Genomic DNA, 25811 nt, shown 5'->3' on the forward strand with positions numbered 1-25811 from the left:
TCACAAGATCAGCGTTACGCAAATACGCGTTAAATTCTTCCTTAATTCCCGCTCGATCCATAAAGTTTTCTGAAGGCCATTCACAAGGACGCACTGGAGCGTCTCTTGGTGGCTCTTCATCAGCATCACGCATTGCAAGCCTGGGTCCTTGCTTCCTTGAAGAACCACCTTGGTACATTTTCCTAAGCATATTTCTTTGAAATATTTCTGAAATTTTTAGTAACTTCAAAATAAAAGTAAACTAAACTCAACAAAATTGATATCAACTACTCCTACAAGTGCCTAGAGCCTATATCATGCATCAAAACTACTTTTGACCATATAAATTTGACTTGCAAGCTCAAGAACAGGGTCACCTAAGAAGCACAAATTTGCAATGAATAAAGCACTAGAACAAAAACTAATTGGACCAATGGAGGAGTCACATACCAAGGAACAATCTCCCCAAGCAGTTTTGTGAGAGGTGCTTTGAGCAAGGAGATCGAAAATGGCAGCAAAATGAGCTTGGACTCGGGTTTGAGCTGGTTTTTCATGTTTGTGGGAGGAAGAAGGAGTGTGTGGGTGCAAGAATAAGTGGAGGGGGCCACCGTGGGCCCACGAGGCAGGGGGAGCCCCCCAGGGGGGTAGGGCGCGCCCCTGACCCTCGTGGCCAGGTGGTTGGCCGCCCTGGTGTGTTCTCAGTGCCAAATATTCTCAAATATTCCAGAAAAAATCATATTTAAATTTCAGGGCATTTGGAGAACTTTTATTTTCAGGGTATTTTTATATTGCACGGATAATTCAGATAACAGACAGAAAACACTATTTTTATTTTATTTAAAATAAATAACAGAAAGTAAAAGTAGGGTACAGAAGGTTGTGCCTTCTAGTTTCATCCATCTCATTCTCATCAAAAGGAATCCACTAACAAGGTTGATCAAGTCTTGTTAATGAACTCATTCCGAATAACATGGAACCGGAGAAATTTCGAATAAAACTATGTCACCTCAACGGGGATATGCACATCCCCAATAATAAGTATCATATTTCTTCTTGACAATAGGAAGAGGAAATTCAAAACCCCCAAATATAATCGATGGAATTTTTCCAATAGAGTTGATACTATGAACTTGAGGTTGTTTCCTCGGAAAGTGTACCGTATGCTCATTACCATTAACATGAAAAGTGACATTGCCTTTAGTGCAATCAACAATAGCCCCTGCAGTATTCAAAAAGGGTCTTCCCAGAGTAATAGACATACTATCGTCCTCGGGAATATCAAGAATAACAAAGTCAGTTAAAATAGTAACGTTTGCAACTACAACAGGCACATCCTCACAAATACCGACATGTATAACAGTTGATTTATCAGCCATTTGCAAAGACATTTCAGTAGGTGTCAACTTATTCAAATCAAGTCTACGATATAAAGAGAGAGGCATAACACTAACACCGGCTCCAAGATCGCATAAAGCAGTTTTAACATAGTTTCTTTTAATGGAGCATGGTATAGTGGGTACTCCTGGATCTCCAAGTTTCTTTGGTATTCCACCCTTAAAAGTATAGTTAGCAAGCATGGTGGAAATTTCAGCTTCCGGTATCTTTCTTTTATTTGTAACAATATCTTTCATATACTTAGCATAAGGATTCATTTTGAGCATATCAGTTAATCACATATGCAAAAAGATAGGTCTAATCATTTCAACAAAGCACTCAAAATCCTCATCATCCTTTTTCTTGGACGGTTTGGGAGGAAAAGGCATGGATTTCTGAACCCAAGGCTCTCTTTCCTTACCGTGTTTCCTAGCAACAAAGTCTTTCTTATCATAACGTTGATTGTTTGATTGTGGGTTATCAAGATCAACAGCAGGTTCAATTTCTATATCATTATCATTACTAGGTTGAGCATCATCATGAACATTATCATTAACATTATCACTAGTTTTAGGTTCCTTACCAGATTGTGTTTCAGCATCAGAAATAGAAATATCATTTGGATTCTCAGGTGGTTGAGCAATAGGTTCACTAGAAGCATGGAAAGTCCTGTCATTTTACCTTTTCTTCCTTTTAGAAGGACTAGGTGCACCTATATTATTTCTCTAAGAATCTTGCTCAATTCTCTTAGGATGGCCTTCAGGATACAGAGGTTCCTGACTCATTCTACCAGTTCTAGTAGCCAATCTAACAGCATAATAATTATTTTTACTATTAAATTCATTGAGCAAATCATTTTGAGCTTTAAGGACTTGTTCTAGTTGAGTGGTAACCATAGAATCATGTTTACTAATAAGTTCAAGTTCACCTTTAACATTAGCCATATAATCACCCAAGTGTTCGAGCATATTTGAATTGTATTTCAATTGTCTACCAAAATAAGCATTAAAATCTTCTTGCTTAACCATAAATTTATCAAACTCATCTAAGCATGGGCTAGCAAACTTAGTAAATGGGATTTCAGCTTTATCATATATATAGAGAGAATTTACCTTTACTACCTGTGTCGGGTTATCAAGACCATGAGTTTCTTCAATAGGTAATGGATTAAGATCATATGTTTCTTCGACAGGCGGTAAATTAAGACCGTGTATTTCTTCAATAGGAGGTAAATTCTTAACGTCTTCAGCTTTAATACCTTTTTCTTTCATAGATTTCTTTGCCTCTTGCATATCTTCAGGACTGAGAAATAGAACACCTCTCTTCTTTGGAGTTGGTTTAGGAATAGGCTCAGGAAGTGTCCAATTATTTTCATTTGTCAACACATTATTCAATAGAATTTTATCTTCATCCGGCGTTCTTTCCCTTAAAACAGAACCAACACAACTATCCAGGTAATCTCTGGAGGCATCGGTTAGTCCATTATAAAAGATATCAAGTATTTCATTTTTCTTAAGAGGATGATCAGGCAAAGCATTAAGTAATTGGAGAAGCCTCCCCCAAGCTTGTGGGAGACTCTCTTCTTCAATTTGCACAAAATTATATATATCCCTTAAAGCAGCTTGTTTCTTATGAGCACGGAAATATTTAGCAGAGAAGTAATAAATCATATCCCGGGGACTACACACACAACCAGGATCAAGAGAATTAAACCATATCTTAGCATCACCCTTTAATGAGAACGGAAATATTTTAAGGATATAAAAGTAACGAGTTCTCTCATCATTAGTGAACAGGGTGGCTATATCATTTAATTTAGTAAGATGTGCCACAACAGTTTCAGATTCATAGCCATGAAAAGGATCAGATTCAACCAAAGTAATTATATCAGGATCAAGAGATAATTCATAATCCTTATTAGTAACAAAGATAGGTGAAGTAGCAAAAGCAGGGTCAGATTTCATCCTAGCATTTAGAGATTGCTTATTCCATTTAGCTAATAACCTCTTAATTTCATAACTATCTTTGCAAGCTAAAATAGCCAAGGAAGCTTCTTTATCAAAAACATAACCCTTAGGAATAACGGGCAAGTCTTCATCATCACTTTCATCAATATTATCAGATTCAATATTTTCATTCTCTCTAACCCTAGCAAGTTGTTCATCAAGAAATTCACCAAGTGGCACAGTACTATCAAGCATAGAAGTAGTTTCATCATAAGTATCATGCATAGCAGAAGTGGCATCATCAATAACATGTGACATATCAGAATGAATAGCAGAGGCAGGGTTAGGGGTCGCAAGCTTACTCAAAACAAAAGGTGAATCAAGTGAAGAGCTAGATTGCAGTTCCTTACCTCCCCTTGTAGTTTAGGGATAGATCTTGGTTTTTGGATCTCTCAAGTTCTTCATAATGATAAGCAGATATAAATCCCAAGTGACTCAAAGAATAGAGCTATGCTCCCCGGCAACGGCACCAGAAAATAGTCTAGATAACCCACAAGTATAGGGGCTCGCAACAGTTTTCGAGGGTAGAGTATTCAACCCGAATTTATTGATTCGACACAAGGGGAGCCAAAGAATATTCTCAAGTATTAGCAGCTGAGTTGTTAATTCAAGCACACCTGGAAACTTAATATCTGCAGCAAAGTATTTAGTAGCAAAGTAATATGATAGTAGTGGTAACGGTAGCAAAAGGTAATGGTAGCAAAAGTAATGTTTTTGGTTTTTTGTAGTGATGATAGCAATAGCAACGAAAAAGTAAATAAGCGAAGAACAATATATGGAAAGCTCGTAGGCAATGGATCAGTGATGGAGAATTATGCCGGATGCGGTTCATCATGTAACAGTCATAACCTAGGGTGACATAGAACTAGCTCCAATTCATCAATGTAATGTAGGCATGTATTCCGAATATAGTCATACGTGCTTATGGAAAAGAACTTGCATGACATCTTTTGTCCTACCCTCCCATGGCAGCGGGGTCCTAGTGGAAACTAAGGGATATTAAGGCCTCCTTTTAATAGAGTACCGGACCAAAGCATTAAAAGATAGTGAATACATGAACTCCTCAAACTACGGTCATCACCGGTAAGTATCCCGATTATAGTCACTTCAGGGTTAACGGATCATAACACATAATAAGTGACTATAGACTTGCAAGATAGGATCAAGAACTCTCATATATTGATGAAAACATAATAGGTTCAGATCTGAAATCATGGCACTCGGGCCCTAGTGACAAGCATTAAGCATAGCAAAGTCATAGCAACATCAATGTTAGAACATAGTGGATACTAGGGATCAAACCCTAACAAAACTAACTCAATTACATGATAAATCTCATCCATCCCATCACCGTCCAGCAAGCCTACGATGGAATTACTCACGCACGGTGGTGAGCGTCAGAAATTGGTGATGGAGGATGGTTGATGATGACGACAGCGACGGATTCCCCTCTCCGGAGCCCCGAGCGGACTCCAGATCAGCCCTCCCTAGAGAGTTTAGGGCTTGGCGGCGGCTCTGTATCGTAAAACGCGATGAATTCTTCGCTCTGATTTTTTTCTCCCCGAAGCAAATATATAGAGTTGGAGTTGAGGTCGAGGAGCTCTAGGGGTCCCACGAGGTAGGGGCGCGCTCTAGGGGAGCAGGCGCGCCCCCACCCTCGTGGACAGGTGGTGGGCCCCCTGGTCTTCATCTTTTGCAAGGATTTTTTATTATTTCCCAAAAGATATTCCGTGAAGTTTCAGGTCATTCCGAGAACTTTTGTTTCTGCACATAAATAACACCATGGAAATTCTGCTGAAAACAGCGTCAGTCCGGTTTAGTTCCATTCAAATCATGCAAGTTAGAGTCCAAAACAAGGGCAAAAGTGTTCGGAAAAGTAGATACAATGGAGACGTATCAGGGATCAAACCTAACAAAACTAATTTGATTACATGATAAATCTCATCCAACCCATCACCGTCCAGCAAGCCTATGATGGAATTACTCACGCACGGCGGTGAGCATCATGAAATTGGTGATGCAGGAAGGTTGATGATGACGATGGTGATGGATTCCCCTCTCCGGAGCCCCGAATAGACTCCAGATCAGCCCTCGCAAGAGAGATTAGGGCTTGGCGGCGGCTCCATATCGTAAAACGCGATGAATCCTTCTCCCTTATTTTTTTCTCCCCGAACACGAATATATACAGTTGGAGTTGAGGTTGGAGGAGTGCTACCTCTTGAGCACTGTGTTGGTTTTTGCTTGAAGTGGAAAGGGTGATGCAGCAAAGTAGCGTAAGTATTTCCCTCAGTTTTTGAGAACCAAGGTATCAATCCAGTAGGAGGCCACACGCAAGCCCCTCGTACCTACACAAACAAATAAGAACCTCGCAACCAACGCGATAAAGGGGTTGTCAATCCCTTCACGGTCACTTACGAGAGCGAGATCTGATAGAGATAATAATAAGATGAATATGTTTGGTATTTTTATGATAAAGATTGAATGCAAAGATTGCAAAATAAAATAGATTGGAAACTTATATGATAAAAGATAGACCCGGGGGCCATACGGTTCACTAGTGGCTTCTCTCAAGATAGCATAAGTATTACGGTGGGTGAACCAATTACTGTCGAGCAATTGATAGAAAATTGAATAGTTATGAGAATATCTAGGCATGATCATGTATATTGGCATCACGACCGTGACAAGTAGACCGACTCCTGCCTGCATCTACTACTATTACTCCACAAATCGACCGCTATCCAGCATGCATCTAGAGTATTAAGTTCATAAGAATAGAGTAACGCATTAGGCAAGATGACATGATGTAGAGGGATAAACTCAAGCAATATGATATAAACCCCATCTTTTTATCCTCGATGGAAATAATACAATACGTGTTGTTTCCCTTTCTGTCACTGGGATCGAGCACCGCAAGATTGAACCCAAAGCTAAGCACTTCTCCCATTGCAAGAAAGATCAATCTAGTAGGCCAAACCAAACTGATAATTCGAAGAGACTTGCAAACATAACCAATCATACGTAGAAGATTTCAGAGAAGAATCAAATATTGTTCATAGATAGACTTGATCATAAACCCACAATTCATCGGATCTCGACAAACACACCGTAAAAAGAGTTACATCGAATAGATCTCCAAGAAGATTGAGGAGAACTTTGTATTGAGATCCAAAGAGAGAGAAGAAGCCATCTAGCTAATAACTATGGACCCAAAGGTCTGAAGTAAACTACTCACACATCACCGGACAGGCCATGGAGTTGATGTAGAGGCCCTCCGTGATCGATGCCCCCTCCGGCGGAGCTCCGGAAAAGGCCCAAAGATGGGATCTTTTGGGTACAGAAGGTTGCGGCAGTGGAAAATAGGGTTTCGTGGTGCTCCTGGTTGATTTCAGGGTATATGAGTATATATAGGAGGAAGAAGTAGATCGGTTGAGCCACAAGGGGCCCACGAGGGGGAGGGTGCGCCCAAGGGGGTAGGCACCCCCTGCCTCGTGGACTCCTCGTTTGTTTCTTGACGTCCACTCCAAGTCCTCTGGATCACATTTGTTCCAAAAATAACTCTCCCAAAGGTTTCATTCCGTTTGGATTCCGTTTGATATTCCTTTTCTACGAAACACTGAAATAGGCAAATAAACAACAATTTGCACTGGGCCTTGGGTTAGTAGGCCAGTCCCAAAAATAATATAAAAGTGTAAAATAAAGCCCATAAACATCCAAAATAGATAATATAATAGCATCGAACATTCAAAAATTATAGATACGTTGGAGACGTATCAAGCATCCCCAAGCTTAATTCCTGCTCGTCCTCGAGTAGGTAAATGATAAAAAACAGAATTTTTGATGTGGAATGCTACCTAACATAATTCTCAATGTAATTCTCTTTATTGTGGAATATTATTCAGATCCGAAAGATTCAAGACAAAAGTCTAATATTAACATAGAAATAATAATACTTTAAGCATACTAACTAAGTAATTATGTCTTCTCAAAATAACATGACCAAAGAAAGTTATCCCTACAAAATCATATAGTCTGGCTATGCTCTATCTTCACCACACAAAGTATTTAAATCACGCACAATCCCGATGACAAGCCAAGCAATTGTTTCATACTTTTGATGTTCTCAAACTTTTTCAATCTTCACGCAATACATGAGCGTGAGCCATGGACATAGCACTATATGTGGAATAGAATGGTGGTTGTGGAGAAGACAAAAAGGGAGAAGATAGTCTCACATCAACTAGGCGTATCAATGGGCTATGGAGATGCCCATCAATAGATATCAATGTGAGTGAGTAGGGATTGCCATGCAACGGATGCACTAGAGCTATAAGTGTATGAAAGCTCAAAAAGAAACTAAGTGGGTGTGCATCCAACTTGCTCGCTCACGAAGACCTAGGGCATTTTGAGGAAGCCCATCATTGGAATATACAAGCCAAGTTCTATAATGTAAAATTCCCACTAGTATATGAAAGTGATAACATATGAGACTCTCTATCATGAAGATCATCGTGCTACTTTGAAGCACAAGTGTGGAAAAAGGATAGTAACATTGTCCCTTCTCTCTTTTTCTCTCATTTTTTTTATTTGGGCCTTCTTTTCTCTTTTTTTGGCCTCTTTTTTTTTCATCTGGAGTCTCATCCCGACTTGTGGGGGAATCATAGTCTCCATCATCCTTTCCTCACTTGGGACAATGCTCTAATAATGATGATCATCACAATTTATTTACTTACAACTCAATAATTACAACTCGATACTTAGAACAAAATATGACTCTATGTGAATGCCTCTAGCGGTGTACCAGGATATGCAATGACTCATGAGTGACATGTATGAAAGAATTATGAACGATGGCTTTGCCACAAATACGATGTCAACTACATGATCATGTAAAGCAATATGACAACGATGAAGCGTGTCATAACAAACGGAACGGTGGAAAGTTGCATGGCAATATATCTCAGAATGGCTATGGAAATGCCATAATAGGTAGGTATGGTGGCTGTTTAGAGGAAGGTATATGGTAGGTTTATGGTATCGGCGAAAGTTGTGCGGTACTAGAGAGGCTAGCAATGGTGGAAGGGTGAGAGTGCATATAATCCATGGACTCAACATTAGTCATAAAGAACTCACATATTTATTGCAAAAATTTATTAGTTATCGAAACAAATTACTACACGCATGCTCCTAGGGGGATAGATTGGTAGGAAAAGACCATCGCTTGTCCCCGACCGCCACTCATAAGGAAGACAATCAACAAATAAATCATGCTCCGACTTCACATAATGGTTCACCATACGTGCATGCTACGAGAATCACAAACTTTAGAACAAGTATTTCTCAAATTCACAAATACTCAACTAGCATGACTCTAATATCACCATCTCCATATCTCAAGACAATCATCAAGTATCAAACTTCTCATAGTATCCAATGCACTTTTTATGATAGTTTTTATTATACCGATCTTGGATGCCTATCATATTAGGACTAAATTCATAACCAAAGAAAATTACCATGCTGTTTTAAGGGACTCTCAAAATAATATAAGTGAAGCATGATAGATCAATAATTTCTATAAAATAAAACCACCGCCGTGCTCTAAAAGATATAAGCGGAGCACTAGAGCAAAATTATCTAGCTCAAAAGATATAAGTGAAGCACATAGAGTATTCTAATAAATTGCAATTCATGTGTGTCTCTCCAAAAAGGTGTGTGCAGCAAGGATGATTGTGGTAAACTAAAAAGCAAGGACTCAAATCATACAAGACGCTCCAAGAAAAACACATATCATGTGGTGAATAAAAATATATCTCCAAGTAAAGTTATCGATGGACGAAGACGAAAGAGGGGATGCCTTCCGGGGCATCCCCAAGCTTGGGCTTTTGGTTGTCCTTGGATTTTACCTTGGGGTGCCTTGGGCATCCCCAATCTTAGGCTCTTGCCACTCCTTGTTCCATAATCCATCAAATCTTTACCCAAAACTTGAAAACTTCACAACACGAAACTTAAAAGAGAATCTCGTGAGCTTCGTTAGTAAAAGAAAACAAACCACCACTTCAAGGTACTGTAATGAAATCATTATTTATTTATATTGGTGTTAAACCTACTGTAGTACAACTTCTCTATGGTTCATAAACTCTATTACTAACCATAGATTCATCAAAATAAGCAAACAACGCACGAAAAACAGAATCTGTGAAAAACAGGACAGTCGGTAGTAATCTGTAGGTTTTGAATACTTCTGGAACCCCCAAAATTCTAAAATAAATTGCTGGACGTGAGTAATTTATCTATTAATCATTTGAAAAAATAATTAACTAAATATCACTCTCCAGTAAAAAATGGCAGCAAATCTCGTGAGCGCTAAAGTTTCTGTTTTTTACAGCGAGATCACAAAGACTTTCCCCAAGTCTTCCCAAAGGTTCTACTTTGCAAAAACACTAATTAAAAGCATAAAACCACATCTAAACAGAGTATAGATGAATTATTTGTTGAATTACAACAAGGAAAAATATTGGGTTGTCTCCCAACAAGCGCTTTTCTTTAAAGCCTTTTAGCTAGGCATAAGATTTCAACGATGCTCACATGAAAGACAAGAATTGAAGCACAAAGAGAGCATAATAAAAAATGTGACAAACACATCTAAGTCTAACATACTTCCTATGCATAGGCATCTTATAGGAAAACAAATTATCATAGCAAGCAAAAACTAGCATATGCAAGGAAGCGGAAAGAAACAATATCAATCTCAACATGATGAGAGGTAATTTAGTAACGTGAAAATTTCTACAATCATATTTTCCTCTCTCATAATAATCATGTGGGATCATAAGAAAATTCAGAAAAATATCTACCACATAGAATTTTTTCAACATGATCCACATGCATGCCAAGTTGACACTCTTCCAAAATAGTGGGATTAACATTAACTAAAGTCATGGCCTCTCCAAACCCACTTTTATCAAAAATTTCATAAGATTGAACATTCACCAAATATGTGGGATCTAAAGTTGACACTCTTCCTAACCTACTTTAAATAATATTGCAAACACTATTATCATTCTCATATTCATCATGTGGCTTAAATAAATTTTCAAGATCATAAAAAGAATCACCCCAATCATGATCATTGCAAAAAGTAGTATACATAAAAAAACTAGCATCCCCAAGCTTAGCGTTTTGCATATTATAAGAACAATTGACATTAATAGAATTCATACTATCATCATTGCAATCATGCTTTTTATTCAAAGATCCATCGTGAATCACTCCATAAAGTACTTCATCACAATTTTCAGATTCACGAATTTCAAGCAAAACTTCATAAAGATAATCTAGTGCACAAAACTCACTAGAAATTGGTTCATAATAATTGGATCTCTTAAAAAGATTAGCAAGCAGATGAGGATCCATAGATCTTAGGTTCTCTGTTTAGCAATAAATAAACAACTATTCCAACCCAACGTGTAAACGAGGCAAGTAAGACATCAATGCAAACCAAAAGATGAACAGAAGAAGGGTGAATAAAACGGCAAGGGTGAAGAGGGGGAGAGGAAAACGAGAGGCAAATGGCAAATAATGTAATGCGAGGGATAAGAGTTTGTGATGGGTACTTGGTATGTCTTGACTTGTGCGTAGACTCCCTGGCAACGGCGCCAGAAATCCTTCTTGCTACCTCTTGAGCACTGCGTTGGTTTTCCCTTGAAGAGGAAAGGGTGATGCAGCAAAGTAGCGTAAGTATTTCCATCAGTTTTTGAGAACCAAGTATCAATCCAGTAGGAGGCCACACACAAGTCCCTCGTACCTACACAAACAAATAAGAACCTCGCAACCAACGCTATAAAGGGGTTGTCAATCCCTTCACGGTCACTTACGAGAGTGAGATCTGATAGAGATAATAATAATTAGATAAATATTTTTGGTATTTTTATGATAAATATTGAAAGTAAAGATTGCAAAATAAAATAGATTGGAAACTTATATGATAAAAGATAGACCCGGGGGCCATAGGTTTCACTAGTGGCTTCTCTCAAGATAGGATAAGTATCACGGTGGGTGAACAAATTACTGTCGAGCAATTGATAGAAAAGCGAATAATTATGAGAATATCTAGGCATGATCATGTATATAGGCATCACGTCCGTGACAAGTAGACCGACTCCTGCCTGCATCTACTACTATTACTCCACACATCGACCGCTATCTAGCATACATCTAGAGTATTAAGTTCATAAGAACAGAGTAACGCATTAGGCAAGATGACATGATGTAGAGGGATAAACTCAAGCAATATGATATAAACCCCATCTTTTTATCCTCGATGGCAACAATACAATACATGTCATTTCCCTTTCTATCACTGGGATCGAGCACCGCAAGACTGAACCCAAAGCTAAGCACTTCTCCCATTGCAAGAAAGATAAATCTAGTAGGCCAAACCAAACTGATAATTCGAAGAGACTTGCAAAGATAACCAATCATACATAAAAGATTTCAGAGAAGAATCAAATATTGTTCATAGATAGACTTGATCATAAACCCACAATTCATCGGATCTCGACAAACACACCGCAAAAAGAGTTACATCGAATAGATCTCCAAGAAGATCGAGGAGAACTTTGTATTGAGATCCAAAGAGAGAGAAGAAGCCATCTAGCTAATAACTATGGACCCAAAGGTCTGAAGTAAACTACTCACACATCACCGGACAGGACATGGATTTGATGTAGAGGCCCTCCATGATCGGTGCCCCCTCCGACGGAGCTCCGGAAAAGGCCCCAAGATGGGATCTCTTGGGTACAAATGGTTGCGGCGGTGGAAATAGGGTTTTGTGGTGCTCCGGGTTGTTTTCAGGGTATATGAGTATATATAAGAGGAATAAGTAGGTCGGTTGAGCCACGACGGGCCCACCAGGGGGGAGGGCGCTGTCGGTGTCAAAACCGGCGGATCTCGGGTAGGGGGTCCCGAACTGTGCGTCTAAGGTGGATGGTAACAGGAGGCGGGGGACACAATGTTTACCCAGGTTCGGGCTCTCTCGATGGAGGTAATACCCTACTTCCTGCTTGATTGATCTTGATGATATGAGTATTACAAGAGTTGATCTACCATGAGATCGGAGAGGCTAAACCCTAGAAGCTAGCCTATGGTATGATTGTTGTTGTCGTATGGACTAAAACCCTCCGGTTTATATAGACACTGGAGGGGCTAGGGTTACACACAGTTGGTTACAAGGGAGGAGATCTACATATCCGAATTGTCAAGCTTGCCTTCCACGCAAAGGAGAGTCCCACCCAAACATGAGACGAAGTCTTCAATCTTGTATATTCATAGTCCAACAGTCCGGCCAAAGTATATAGTCCGGCTGTCCGAGCACCCCCTATCTAGGACTCCCTCAGTAGGCCCTGAACCAGGATTTAATGACGACAAGTCCGGGGCGCAGATTGTCTTCGGTATTGCAAGGCGGGTTCCTCCTCCGAATACTCCATAGAAGATTTTGAACATAAGGATAATGTCCGGCTCTGCAAAACAAATTCCACATACCACTGTAGAGAGTATAATATTTCCACAAATCTAATCTGCTGACAACTTTTCATAACGTGAAATCACGCCACGGCCCCGGTTATTATTCGAACCATTTTTCTCAACCAGCTACTGCACATATTGCGAGGCGGTTTTCTTGGCATGTCTTGTGAAGTAGAGATCGTGTCCCCTTATCACGGGATTCTCATCAATATGGGTGTGGGTAACCCAACTGCGCCATCAATCACGACGCTTGGGGAATAAGCGAGTTTTACCAGGCAAGTGGGGAGGCGCATAGTTTCTTCTGCCCTTATAAAGGGGTAAGGGTTCCACCTTTTTACCTACACCTTCTTCTCTCCTGCCCATTGATTCTTGCGCACTCGAGCTCCAGCGCCCAAGTTCGCATTTTCTTTGAAGAACCACTCCAAATATGTACGGAGCGGGAGGCAAGTGGATGGCCTCTACCGTCTGGAAGAAGGACATCAAGAAACTTAGGGAGGCCGGGTATCTAGGCCAGAAAACCTGCCACCGTCTCCCGATAGCGGGACAAATCGTCCCTACCCCAGAACCCCACGAAATGGTCGTATTCCTCCCTCATTTTATTCGTGGGCTAGGGTTTCCCCTCCGCCCATTTGTTCGTGGCATCATGTATTATTATGGGATCGATTTTCATGATCTATCCTCCAATTCCTTCCTCAATATCTCGACATTCATTATCGTGTGCGAGGCTTTTCTCCACATCCCGCCACACTTCGGCTTATGGCTGAAGATCTTTAATGTGAAGCTAAAGGTAGTGGGCGGTGAGCACGCTGAGTGCGGGGGCGCTATGGTGAGCAAGATGCCCAATGTCACATGGCCAACATATACCTTCAATGATTCCGTCAGGGAGTGGCAACAGGAGTGGTTTTACATTACTGAGCCACGCGGCGTGAAGTGGGCCATTGCTCCCGAGTTCCGATCCGGAGCCCCTCTGCGACTCACGTCCTAGCTCAGGAAGGGCCTGGACTGGTCTTCGTCCAAAGAACTGTTGGCGCTCCAGACGTGCGTCAAGGGTATGGAAGACAAGAATATCGAACTTGTCAATGTAGTGCAGGTGATGTTAGTCCGCCGGATCCTACCTTGTCAACACCGGACTTGCAATCTTTGGTAATTCGATCCGGCCAAGCACCATACCCATGCGAGAGCTCTTTGGCTCCTCGCACGAAGTCATCTGGAAGGTGCTTTTTAAGCCCGGCAAATCATGGCCGGACTCGGCCGAGGACCGTGGGTACCAACTGTCCCGCCCTGCAAGCTCGGTAAGTGACCATACGTTTTATTCGCATAACTCAAGGGAAATGCTTAATGTGTTTTACACAACTCTCCTAGGGCTGGACGAAGAAGGCGGGGCGGATCTAATGTCCATCCCCGCTGCCCGAAGAACTGGCCGGCCCACTTCTGACGAAGATGTTGGACCCGACGCCTTACAAGGTGCCGTAGAAGAAGACCGAAAAGGAGGCCAAAAAGACCAGGGGCGGCCTTCGTCACCGTGCCCGACCCGCCTCCGAAGAGGACAAGGAGGAGGAAGACGAATCCCCAGTAGGGGGAAGAAAGAAGAGGACGGCCTCCGTACACTTGGAGGCCGAGTCACCTAAAAGGGGAAAAACTCTTCTTCCAGAAGAGTCCACTGCCGTCGCTGATAGCAGCCGGGCGGGGATCCTAGGGCGAAGCCCCTAGTGAACTCGTAAGTATGTAAAATCTGAACACGTTCATTTGTCCGGACCCATCATGGCATAGCATTTTAACCTGAGCCATATTTTTTGTAGTCTGATGGGGTCCCATTCCGAACAATCCTCGTCCGAGGATTTGATGAGCTCGGATGCTATGGAGAGCGGGACGCCTCCAAAGGCCCCTCCCCACGATCATGTGATCAATAATGAGGCTTCGTCCCAGAGGGACTCCGTCCAAGGAGGGGCGGAGAAAATCGTGAAGGCGGCGCCTGGAGGTTAAACTTCAGGGGCCGGAGACATGGGGAAGAAGATCCCCACAGGAGTCAACGGCGGGGACCATCTTGAATTCGGCCCCCAGTCAAACACAGTTTCGGAGACCAATACGGCTCCAGAATCAAGCAGGCGGCCTTCCTCGGCTGGAGAGGGCGTCCCTGTTCCACCGGCGGCCTCTGTCCAACTAGAGGCACCGGGTGCTTTATTGGCGGCGCTGAAGAGCGCCTCTATCGTCGATGAACACCCTGCCCTTATGGGTGCGGTGATTGAGAAGATTCAGTCCGCTGAAAATGGACTGAATGAAGCCTATATCGGCCTTATAAGAGGTTTTGAGGTATGTTTTATACAGTTTCGAAGAGTGTCATAGTATGGATAGTAGCCCCTGATACACTGTCGGGTGAACGAAAGAACCAGATAGAGGATCAAATATATTTTTCGTAGGAAGACTCATTTGATGACATCTATCTCTCTTCTTTTGTAAGCAGGCGTCTGTAGCGGCTACTGCCACTCATATCGCAGAGGTTTCCGGACTGAATCAAAGTCTGGAGCGGGCCGAAGTGGAGGTTGGCCAGTTAAAAAGGCAGTTGGAAGATCAACAAGGTATGCACAAATCTTGGTTGCGTTCAGTGCGAACGAATTTTCAGTATTATAAAATATGTGTCATGATTTGCCCCAGGGGTGATGACCGAAGTCGAGTCTCTGAAGAAGGCTGTTGCCGAGGCCGAGGAAAAGGCCGCCGCAGAGTAGGCTCTTCGTGAGAAGCACGAGGCCAAGGTTGTGGAAGCTAGGCGAGAGCTCCAAGAGGTCATGAAAAAATGCGAGACCCTGGAGCAGAGTTTAACGGAGAAAGAATCCGAACTCACCAAGGCTCATCAGGCCGTGCACGATGCCCATGGGGAAACCCAAGGCGCCCTGCAGAAGATCCAAGAGGCGAGGGAGATCACGACGTGTAAGGTCTTTTTCCATGTAAAGCAAGTATTTCAGGAGAAAATTATGCTTTATAATTTTAAGTTCGGATTTCTCCAGGGGTATTTGTGGAACTTCCTCGCAGCATATCGGATGCCGCCCAATTCTACCGAGCCGAAGAGGGGAATACTATGGATAAGCTCTTCTGGTCGCAGTATCTGGCACCGAATTATCCGGTGCCTTTTACCGATCAACTGAAACAGCTGATCGAACTGCATAAGGCGGCCAAACTAGCCATGAAGATTTGATTATCCGGCTATGGCCCGCCGAGCCGATTCCAGGTAGCTACTTCGGGCTCGTAAAGCGACTTGTTAGTGCCTGCCCTCGACTTGACATCATCAAGCGGTCGGTCTGCATAGAAGGTGCACGAATGGCCTTTGCTCGCGCAAAGGTGCACTGCGGGAAGATGGATGCTGAAAAGCTGATGACCGAGGGACTGCCAGAGGGAAAGGAGCACCGCAAGCCCGAATTGTATTATGAAAGTGTCCTGAAAGGATCCCGCCTTGCGGCGGAGCAATGCACCAAGGACATTGTATTTCCATGAATATAGTCATGCTATCCTTTGTAATATGTGAAGAAGGTCATTTCTATTATTTATTGCCTGTTTTAAAAGTTTACCCTCCTGCGCGGCCGTTTTGTATATTAAACCTGAGAATTGGCCAGTTGTCGGCTTCTGCCCCCTCATAAGAAAGACGGGGGTGTTCGGGATAAACCTGATCACTCTTTACCCCAGTGTTGGGTCCTTTCAAGGAGGTGTTCAGCACAGTGAACCAGGCAATCAGACTATAGGGCTTTATCATTCTCACTTAGCCATAGGAGCATTAGGAAGGTAGGCGCAACCCCTGGTGTTCGGAAGACCGCACAAGGGGCCCTATAGGCACCTAATCGGAAGAAGAACCGATCCGTCGCATGCTGCATTGGTTATGGCATTATGCGGGAGAAATCCTTAAAGATTTTACAACCTCTCGAACAGCTGACCAACTCTCGCCGTATCATGACAGTCAGTTTTTGACTTTCTCTACTGAGGTGCTCATCCAGAAGAACAGGGACACAATCGCAGTAGTTCTCCCTGTGCCGCCTTAGCCGATATAGTAGAACGTAAGGCGGCCAAACATGGGAGCCGGGCAAACCCAACATTTGACCCAAGACATGATTCGGAGCTGATGCATATAATGCTATAAGTTCGGGGTGCCGAACTTCCGTGAAAGTGTTCGGACTTTATTGCCGTATTATGGGTAAAATGAAGCCCCTGGCAAAGGCATATCGCGGTGTACAGATGCCACTTCACAAAAGAGTTTCAATAAGAAATAGCTGCAAATAAGCGTCATATAAATCCACATGTTGTATTTGAATAATAGGTCGAAGCATATGAGTACAGGTAATGTGATAAAAAAGGGGAATATGACTGTGGAACCTGCTGTGATCAGGGAGGAAGAAGATGTGTGCAGATCTGGAGTATAGTCGGATGGACGTCGCGAGGAATATCTAAAGATTCCCTTGTGCGTTCGAGCTGTTACCATGTCACCGGTCCTGGTCTGCGCAAAGGTCAGCCTACAAAGGAAATGTAAGAAATATTTGTGTGTCGGAGAGCGGCCGAGCCACGATATGTGGCATGTTCTGGACTTCGCCAGAATGTTTAGTTGAGCCCTGGACGATCCGGGCTATCCTGCCGTGAAGTAGTTCGGACTACTTTGAATGTGTCCGGGGTTTTAGTCATGAACTCAAGATTTGAATGAGAGGTGCCCTCCATTGCTTCTGCTGTTAGAGCGGCGGCGTACTCTGTGGTACTGAGGGAGAGTTCGGCCTCGCCATTAACCGTGATGACGCCGCGTGGACCGGGCATCTTGAGTTTATGGTAGGCATAATGTGGCACCGCGTTGAATCGAGCGAACGCAGTTCGCCCGAGCAGTGCCTGATAATCACTGCGAAAGGGGACGATGTCGAAGATTAACTCTTCGGCACGGTAATTGTCTGGTGATCCGAAGACTACCTCGAGGGCGATGGAGCCGGTACAGCTGGCCTCCACGCCTGGTATAATACCTCTAAAGGTGGCTTTAGTGGGTTTGATCATCGAATGATCGATAGCCATCTTGCGCACTATGTCCTGGTAAAGCAGATTTAGATTGCTGCCTCCGTCCATAAGGACTCGTGTGAGGTGGAACCCGTCAATTATTGGGTCGAGGACTAGTGCAGCTGGATTTCTGTGACTGGTGTTGACCGGACGATCCATTTGGTTGAAGGTGATTGGCCCTAGTTTGTATTGCGGGCTGACTGGTTTCGTTAGGTCAACATCTCTAAGGGTGTGCATCGGGTCCGGGTTGGGAGTGTGGGCTTCGTTTACCATATTTACCGTTTGGATTTGCTGGAGAGATTTCTTTTGTCCTCCTCTATTCGGTGATCTGGGCTCCTCGTCGCTGTCATCGCTTTGAGAACTCTTACCTTTGTTTTTGGCACCTAACCTGCCAGCTTGTTTGAAGACCCAACATTCCCTGTTGGTATGATTGGCTGGTGTTCCTGGATTGCCATGAATTTGGCATGGACGGTCGAGTATGCGGTCCAAACTGGACGGACCCAAATTGTCATTTTTGAGTGGCCCTGTCCGCTGGCCGGACTTAGAGCTATTAAATCCGGCATTGACTGCCATGTCTTCGGCGCTTTCACCATGTTTGCGGCATTTGTTTTTGTTGCGCCGAGGTTTGCCGTTCCTATCTCTGTCCTCTAATTTGCCAGTGTTGCTTGCTGTGTTGTTGCTACGAGCCAACCAGCTATCCTCGCCCGCGCAGAAGCGGGTCATGAGTGTCGTGAGGGCTGCCATGGAATTTGGCTTCTCTTGCCCGAGATGTCAGGCGAGCCACTCATCACGGATGTTATTTTTAAAGGCCTCTAGGGCTTAGGCATCCAGACAGTCCACAATTTGGTTCTTTTTGGTTAGGAACCGGGTCCAGAATTTCCTGGCTGACTCTCTCGGCTGTTGTGTTATGTGACTCAAATCATCAGCATCCAGTGGTCGCATATATGTTCCCTGGAAGTTATCCAGGAATGCGTCTGCCAAGTTCTCCCAACTTCCGGTGGAGTTTGCTGGCAAGCTATTCAGCCAATGTCGAGCCGGTCCTTTGAGTTTTAACGGCAGATACTTGATGGCGTGTAGATCATCCCTGCGGGCCATGTGAATGTGGAGGAAGAAATCCTCGATCCATACCGCGGGGTCAGTAGTACCATCATATGATTCAATGTTCACGGGTTTAAACCCTTCTGGGAATTCATGATCCATTACTTCATCAGTGAAGCATAGGGGGTGTGCGGCGCCTCTGTGCCGGGCTATGGCACGACGCAGTTCATATGAGTCTTGTCTGCTGTGTTCGGTCCGACTGGATTTGCTTTTGGTATATCCGGCATGACGGTCGTCGTCATGTGTTGGGGCGCGCCCTCGTGATACAAAGATCAATCTTTTGTGTCCTGCTTTGTTTTCCAATACGTCTCGCAGGTCCTGCGTGTTACCCTGGGCCTTGCTGTTTTTGTTTGACTAGCGACGGGGTGCGGGCTGGACTTCGAGCTTATATGCCACTTTGTCCCGGCCACGAGGTGGCCGGTTTGCCGCATCATACGCTGGAAGCGCATGCTTTAATGCTTCCTCTTCAAGTTGGGGTAGCAACCTGCGATTTGGGAAACTTTTGATTGGGCGCTCGAGTTCGTGTTCCTCGGCCGCCAGGACCTCAGTCCATCTATGCGCTAGCAGATCCTGCTCAGCTTGAAGCTGTTGTTGCTTTTTCTTCAGGCTTTTTGCTGTGGCAATAAGCCAGCTCTTAAAGTGCTCATGTTCAAAGGGATCCTCATGCACGATAAATTCTTCGTCGCCGAGGCTCACCTCGTCTTCGGAGAGAGGCATGTAATTGTCATCCTCTGATTCTCCGTCTTCTTCCTGTTCCTTAGGGCTGGCTTGCCCATCCTCCTGCTCGAAGCCTGGCTAGAGGGGATTGTCTTCGTCTTCGGCACTATTTGTAGTGTCATTGTCTCCTGTGCCGGTATCACTATTTTTGCTATGGCGGGGCTTAGAGCGGCGCCAATGACGCCGGTTCTTGAATTGCTTCTCGGGGGGGATTATCCTCCATTGCTTTATTGCCATCGCTTTCTTTGGGGGTGTCCACCATGTATATATCATACGATGAGGTGGCACTCCAGCGCCCTGTGGGCGGTGGTTCCTGTTCGTCTCCTGCATCGTCGTCCATACCGTCGATTTCTTCGTAGTCAAAATCGAGCATGTCGGTTAAGTCGTCGACAGTGGCTACTAAGTGGGTGGCGGGTGGGGAACGGATTTCTTCGCCGTCCGCTTCCCACTCGAGCCAGACATAGTTCGGCCAAGGGTCTCCTGACAAGGAGAGAGACCGTAATGAGTTTAGTACATCGCCTAGGGGTGAGTGCTAAAAGATATCCGCGGAGGTGAACTCCATGATCGGTGCCCAATCAGATTGGATGGGCACGGACGCGAGCGGTTCTGAGTCTGTGGCCGGGGAAGAATCCGAGTGTGCGGCAACACAAGTCTCATAGGAGGTGAAGTCAGTATTCGGCTCTATCGCCGCTGAGTGTGCGGCCTCCGTGGCGGGGTCCATCTGCCCGTCCTCGGACGACGTGATCTGTTCCAGATTGAGGGCCGGAGTAGTTACAGGTGTGATCTCCCGAACACTGTCTGATGGCAGAGCTAAATCATGCTCATCGTGACTGTGCGGCGTACCTGACATGGGTTCGAATCCGTCAAAGATCAAGTCTCCGCGGATGCCGGCGGTATAGTTCAAGCTTCCAAACCTGACCTGATGGCCAGGGGCGTAGCTCTCGATCTGCTCCAGATGGCCGAGCGAGTTGGTCTGCAGTATGAAGCCGCCGAATACGAAGATCTGCCCGGGGAGGAAAACCTCACCCTGGATCGTATCGTTGCCGATGATCGAAGGAGCCATCAAGCCTTATGATGACGACATAGTGGAACTCTCAACGAAAGCACCAATGTCGGTGTCAAAACCGGTGGATCTCGGGTAGGGGGTCCCGAACTGTGCGTCTAAGGCGGATGGTAACAGGAGGCGGGAGACACAATGTTTACCCAGGTTCGGGCCCTCTCGATGTAGGTAATACCCTACTTCCTGCTTGATTTATCTTGATGATATGAGTATTACAAGAGTTGATCTACCATAAGATCGGAGAGGCTAAACCCTAGAAGCTAGCCTATGGTATGATTGTTGTTGTCCTACGGACTAAACCCTCCGATTTATATAGACACCAGAGGGGCTAGGGTTACACAGAGTCGGCTACAAGGGAGGAGATCTTCATATCCGAATTGCCAAGCTTGCCTTCCACGCCAAGGATAGTCCCACCCGAGCACAGGACGAAGTCTTCAATCTTGTATCTTCATAGTCCAACAGTCCGGCCAAAGTATATAGTCCGGCTGTCCGAGGACCCCTAATCCAGGACCCCCTCAGGCGTGCCCAGGGGGGTAGGCGCCCCCTGCCTCATGGACTCCTCGTTTGTTTCTTGACGTGCACCCCAAGTCCTCTGGATCACGTTTGTTCCAAAAATAACTGTCTCAAAGGTTTCATTCCGTTTGGATTCCGTTTGATATTCCTTTTCTGTGAAACACTGAAATAGGCAAAAAAACAGCAATTTGCACTGGGCCTTGGGTTAGTAGGTTAGTCCCAAAAATAATATAAAAGTGTAAAATAAAGCCCATTAACATCCAAAATAGATAATATAATAGCATGGAACAATCAAAAATTATAGATACATTGGAGACGTATCACGGAGCACCAGGGGGCCCACGAGGCAGGGGGCGCACCCGGGGTGGGGGGGGGGGTGGGGGGTAGGCGCGCCCCCACCCTCGTGCACAGGGTGTTGGCCCCCCGGCCTTGATTCTTTCGCCAGTATTTTTTATATATTCCAAAAATAAGCTCCGTTGATTTTCAGGTCATTCTAGGAACTTTTATTTCTGCACAAAAATAACACCATGGCAATTCTGCTGAAAACAACGTCAGTCCGGATTAGTTCCATTCAAATCATGCAAATTAGATTCCAAAACAAGGGCAAAATGTTTGGAAAAGTAGATACGACGGAGACGTATCAACTCCCCCAAGCTTAAACCTTTGCTTGTCCTCAAGCAATTCAGTTGATAAACTCAAGTGATAAAGAAAAACTTTTACAAACTCTATTTGCTCTTGTTGTTGTAAATATGTAAAGCCATCATTCAAGTTTTCAGCAAAGATTATGAACTAACCATATTCACAATAACATTTAGGTCTCATGTTTACTCATATCAATGGCATAATCAACTAGCGAGCAATAATAATAAATCTTGGATGACAACACTTTCTCAAAACAATCATAATATGATATAACAAGATGGTATCTCGCTAGCCCATTCTGAGACCGAAAACATAAATGCAGAGCACCTTTAAAGATCAAGGACTGACTAGACATTGTAATTCATGGTAAAAGAGATCCAGTCAAGTCATACTCAATGTAAACTAATAATAATACATGCAAAATTCAGAGGTGCTCTCCAACTGGTGCTTTTTAATAAGAGGATGATGACTCAACATAAAAATAAATAGATAGGCCCTTCGCAGAGGGAAGCAGGGATTTGTAGAGGTTCCAGAGCTCGGTTTTGAAACAGAGGTGAATAATATTTTGAGCATAATACTTTCATTGTCAACATAACAACCAAGAGATGGCGATATCTTCCATGCTACACACATTATAGGCGGTTCCCAAACATAATGGTAAAGATTATACTCCCCCTTCTACCAACAAGCATCAATACATGGCTTGCTCTAAACAATAAGTGCCTCCAACTAACAAGAGTCCCAGGGGGAGTTTTGTTTGCAATTATTTTGATTTAGTTTGCATAAATCATGGGACTGGGCATCCCGGTGACCAGCCATTTATCTTGTGAGTGAGGAGCGGAGTCCACTCCTCTTGAGAATAACCCGCCTAACATAGAAGATATGGACAACCCTAGTTGATACATGAGCTATTCGAGCATACGAAACAGGATATTTATTTGAAGGTTTAGAGCTTGGCACATACAAATTTACTTGGAACGGCAGGGAGATACCGTATATAGGTAGGTATAGTGGACTCATGTGGAATAACTTTGGGGATTAAGGGATTGGATGCACAAGCAATATTCCCGCTTAGTACATGTGAAGGCTAGCAAAAGACTGGGAAACGACCAGCTAGAGAGCGACAACAGTCATGAACATGCATTAAAATTAATCAACACCGAATGCAAGCATGAGTAGGATATAATCCACCATGAACATAAATATCGTGAAGGCTATGTTGATTTTGTTTCAACTACATGCGTGAACATGCGCCAAGTCAAGTCACTTAAATAATTCAGAGGAGGATACCACCCTATCATACCACATCATAACCATTTTAATAGCATGTTGGCACGCAAGGTAAACCCTTATAACTCATATCTAATCAAGCATGGCATAAGAAACTATGATCTCTAGTTGTCATTGCAAACATGTTTATTCATAATAGGCTGAATCAGGAACGATGTACTAATCATATTTACAAAAACAAAAGAGGTCGAGTTCATACCAGCTTTTCTCATCTCAACCAGTCCATCATAAATCATCATAATTGCCTTTCACTTGCACGACCGAACGATGTGAATAATAATAATAGTGCACATGCATTGGACTAAGATGGAATCTGCAGGCATTCAATAAACAGGAGAAGACAAGGCAATACGGGCTCTTTTGTCAGATCAACAATAATGCATATAAGAGCCACTTCAACAATTTAATTATGGTCTTCTCATATCGACCCCCAAAGAAAAGAAAAGAAATAAAACTATTTACACGGGAAAGCTCCCAACAAGCAAAAGAAGAACAGGAAATATTTTTGGGTTTTCTTTTTAATCACTTCTACAAGCATGGAAAGTAAACTAACTAAAAGCTACAACTAATTTTTTGGTTTTTCTTAAGGTTTATTAAACACACAAGAAGAAAGCATAAAAAAGGAAAGTAAACTAGCATGGATGATACAATGAAAAAGTATGAGCACCGACATCTAGCAATGAGTGTGTGAACATAAATGTAATGTCGGTGGGAAATACGTACTCCCCCAAGCTTAGGCTTTTGGCCTAAGTTGGTCTATGGCCATGGCTGGCTTGGCGGATATCCATAATAGTAGCTGGGGTCGTACTGCGAGGAAGAAGAGGAAGACTCAGCTTGCCACTAGCTGACAATCATCTCCGGATCCCACTGGTAATTAGACTATCGTGAAGGGTCAATTTGTGGTTCCGGCTCTAGCTCCTCAGCTGGTGTAGGGTTCCGGTAGGCGTGAATAGCCTTCAACGGAACAAGGTACGTGCCTACACATAAATCAAACAAAGAAGGAGCAGGCAAGGTAATAGTCTCAGGATGATGTTTGTTAAAGAACAATTGATATTTAAGCTCTCGTTCCCTATTCTTAACAATAAAATCATGTGCCACCATACTTTTATAATCTAAATAAACACGAGGCAGCACTTTTTCTTCCTTCTCAGAATGCCTAATAGGTATGTTAAAATGTGCAGCTAGGTGTGAGGCATAGATGCCACCAAAGACGGGGCCCTTTGTACGGTTCAGACTTAACCGTTTGGCAATAATGTCGCCCATACTAAAAGTGTTATCACCGTATAAACCTTGGAGAAAAATAATAATATCAGGGATACTAAGGTTTCCATAGTTTTCGTGACCAATTAAGCAACAACTAGCAAATAATGCAAAGTAACGTAAAACATGAAAATGTATGCTAGTGATTCGTGCATCGGAAACTTTCCTTGTTTCCCCTATAGTGATAGTATCAATAAACCCCTCCACATCATCATGATGTGGTTCTTCTGTCTTGCCCTCAAAAGGGACTAAACAAATCCGACAAAAATCATAAAGCGACATCTCCTTATGCTCATCATATAAATGAAACTCCACCGTAGGTGGTGAGTTCCTAGAATGAAAATGAAAGTTTTGCATAAAGGTATTTGTGAGTAAGAGATACTGATCGCATTGGTCATGGAGGAAAGCGGTGAGGCCTGCATTATGAGCCAATTCATGAAAATTTTCATAAATCCCGGCTGCTCTCAAGAAATCCTCGGAAGGCCATTCACACGCCCGAACCTCCACGGTGCGAGGCAGATTATACTTAGGCTTTGGTGCCTTTTCCTTCGAGCTTTGGCTCGATGAGCCCCTCAAAAGTCTCCTCATCATTTTCTGAAAAATTCTGAAATTTTTAGTAACTTCAAAATAAAAGTAAACCAAATTCAATAATATTAATAGCAACTACTCCTACAAGTGCCTAGGGCCTATATCATGCATCAAAACTACTTTTGACCATATAAATTTGACATGCAAGCTCAAGAACAGGATCACCTAAGCAACACAAATTTGCAATGAATAAAGCACTAGAACAAAAACTAATTGGACCAATGGAGGAGTCACATACCAAGGAACAATCTCCCCAAGCAGTTTTGTGAGAGGTGCTTTGAGCAAGGAGATCGAAAATGGCAGCAAGATGAGCTAGAACTTGTGCTTGAGCTGGATATTCGTGTTTGTGGGAGGAAGATGAAGTGTGTGGGTGCAGGAATAAGTGGAGGAGGGCCACCGTGGGCCCACGAGGCAGGGGCGCGCGCCCTAGAGGGGTGGCAGCGCCCTCCACCCTCGTGGGCAGGTGGTTGACCCCCCTGGTGTGTTCTTAGTTCCATAAATCCTCAAATATTCTAGAAAAAATCAAATTTAAATTTCAGGGCATTTGGAGAACTTTTATATTCGAGGTATTTTTATATTGCATGGATAATCAGATAACAGACAGAAAAATATTTATTTTTATTTTATTTAATATAAATAACAGAAAGTAAAAGTGGGGTACAGAAGGTTGTGCCTTCTAGTTTCATCCATCTCATAATCATCAGAAGGAATCCACTAACAAGGTTGATCAAGTCTTGTTAACGAAC

This window comes from Triticum urartu, chromosome 5 (genome assembly GCF_003073215.2).
Source record: "Triticum urartu cultivar G1812 chromosome 5, Tu2.1, whole genome shotgun sequence".
Lineage (NCBI taxonomy): Eukaryota > Viridiplantae > Streptophyta > Magnoliopsida > Poales > Poaceae > Triticum > Triticum urartu.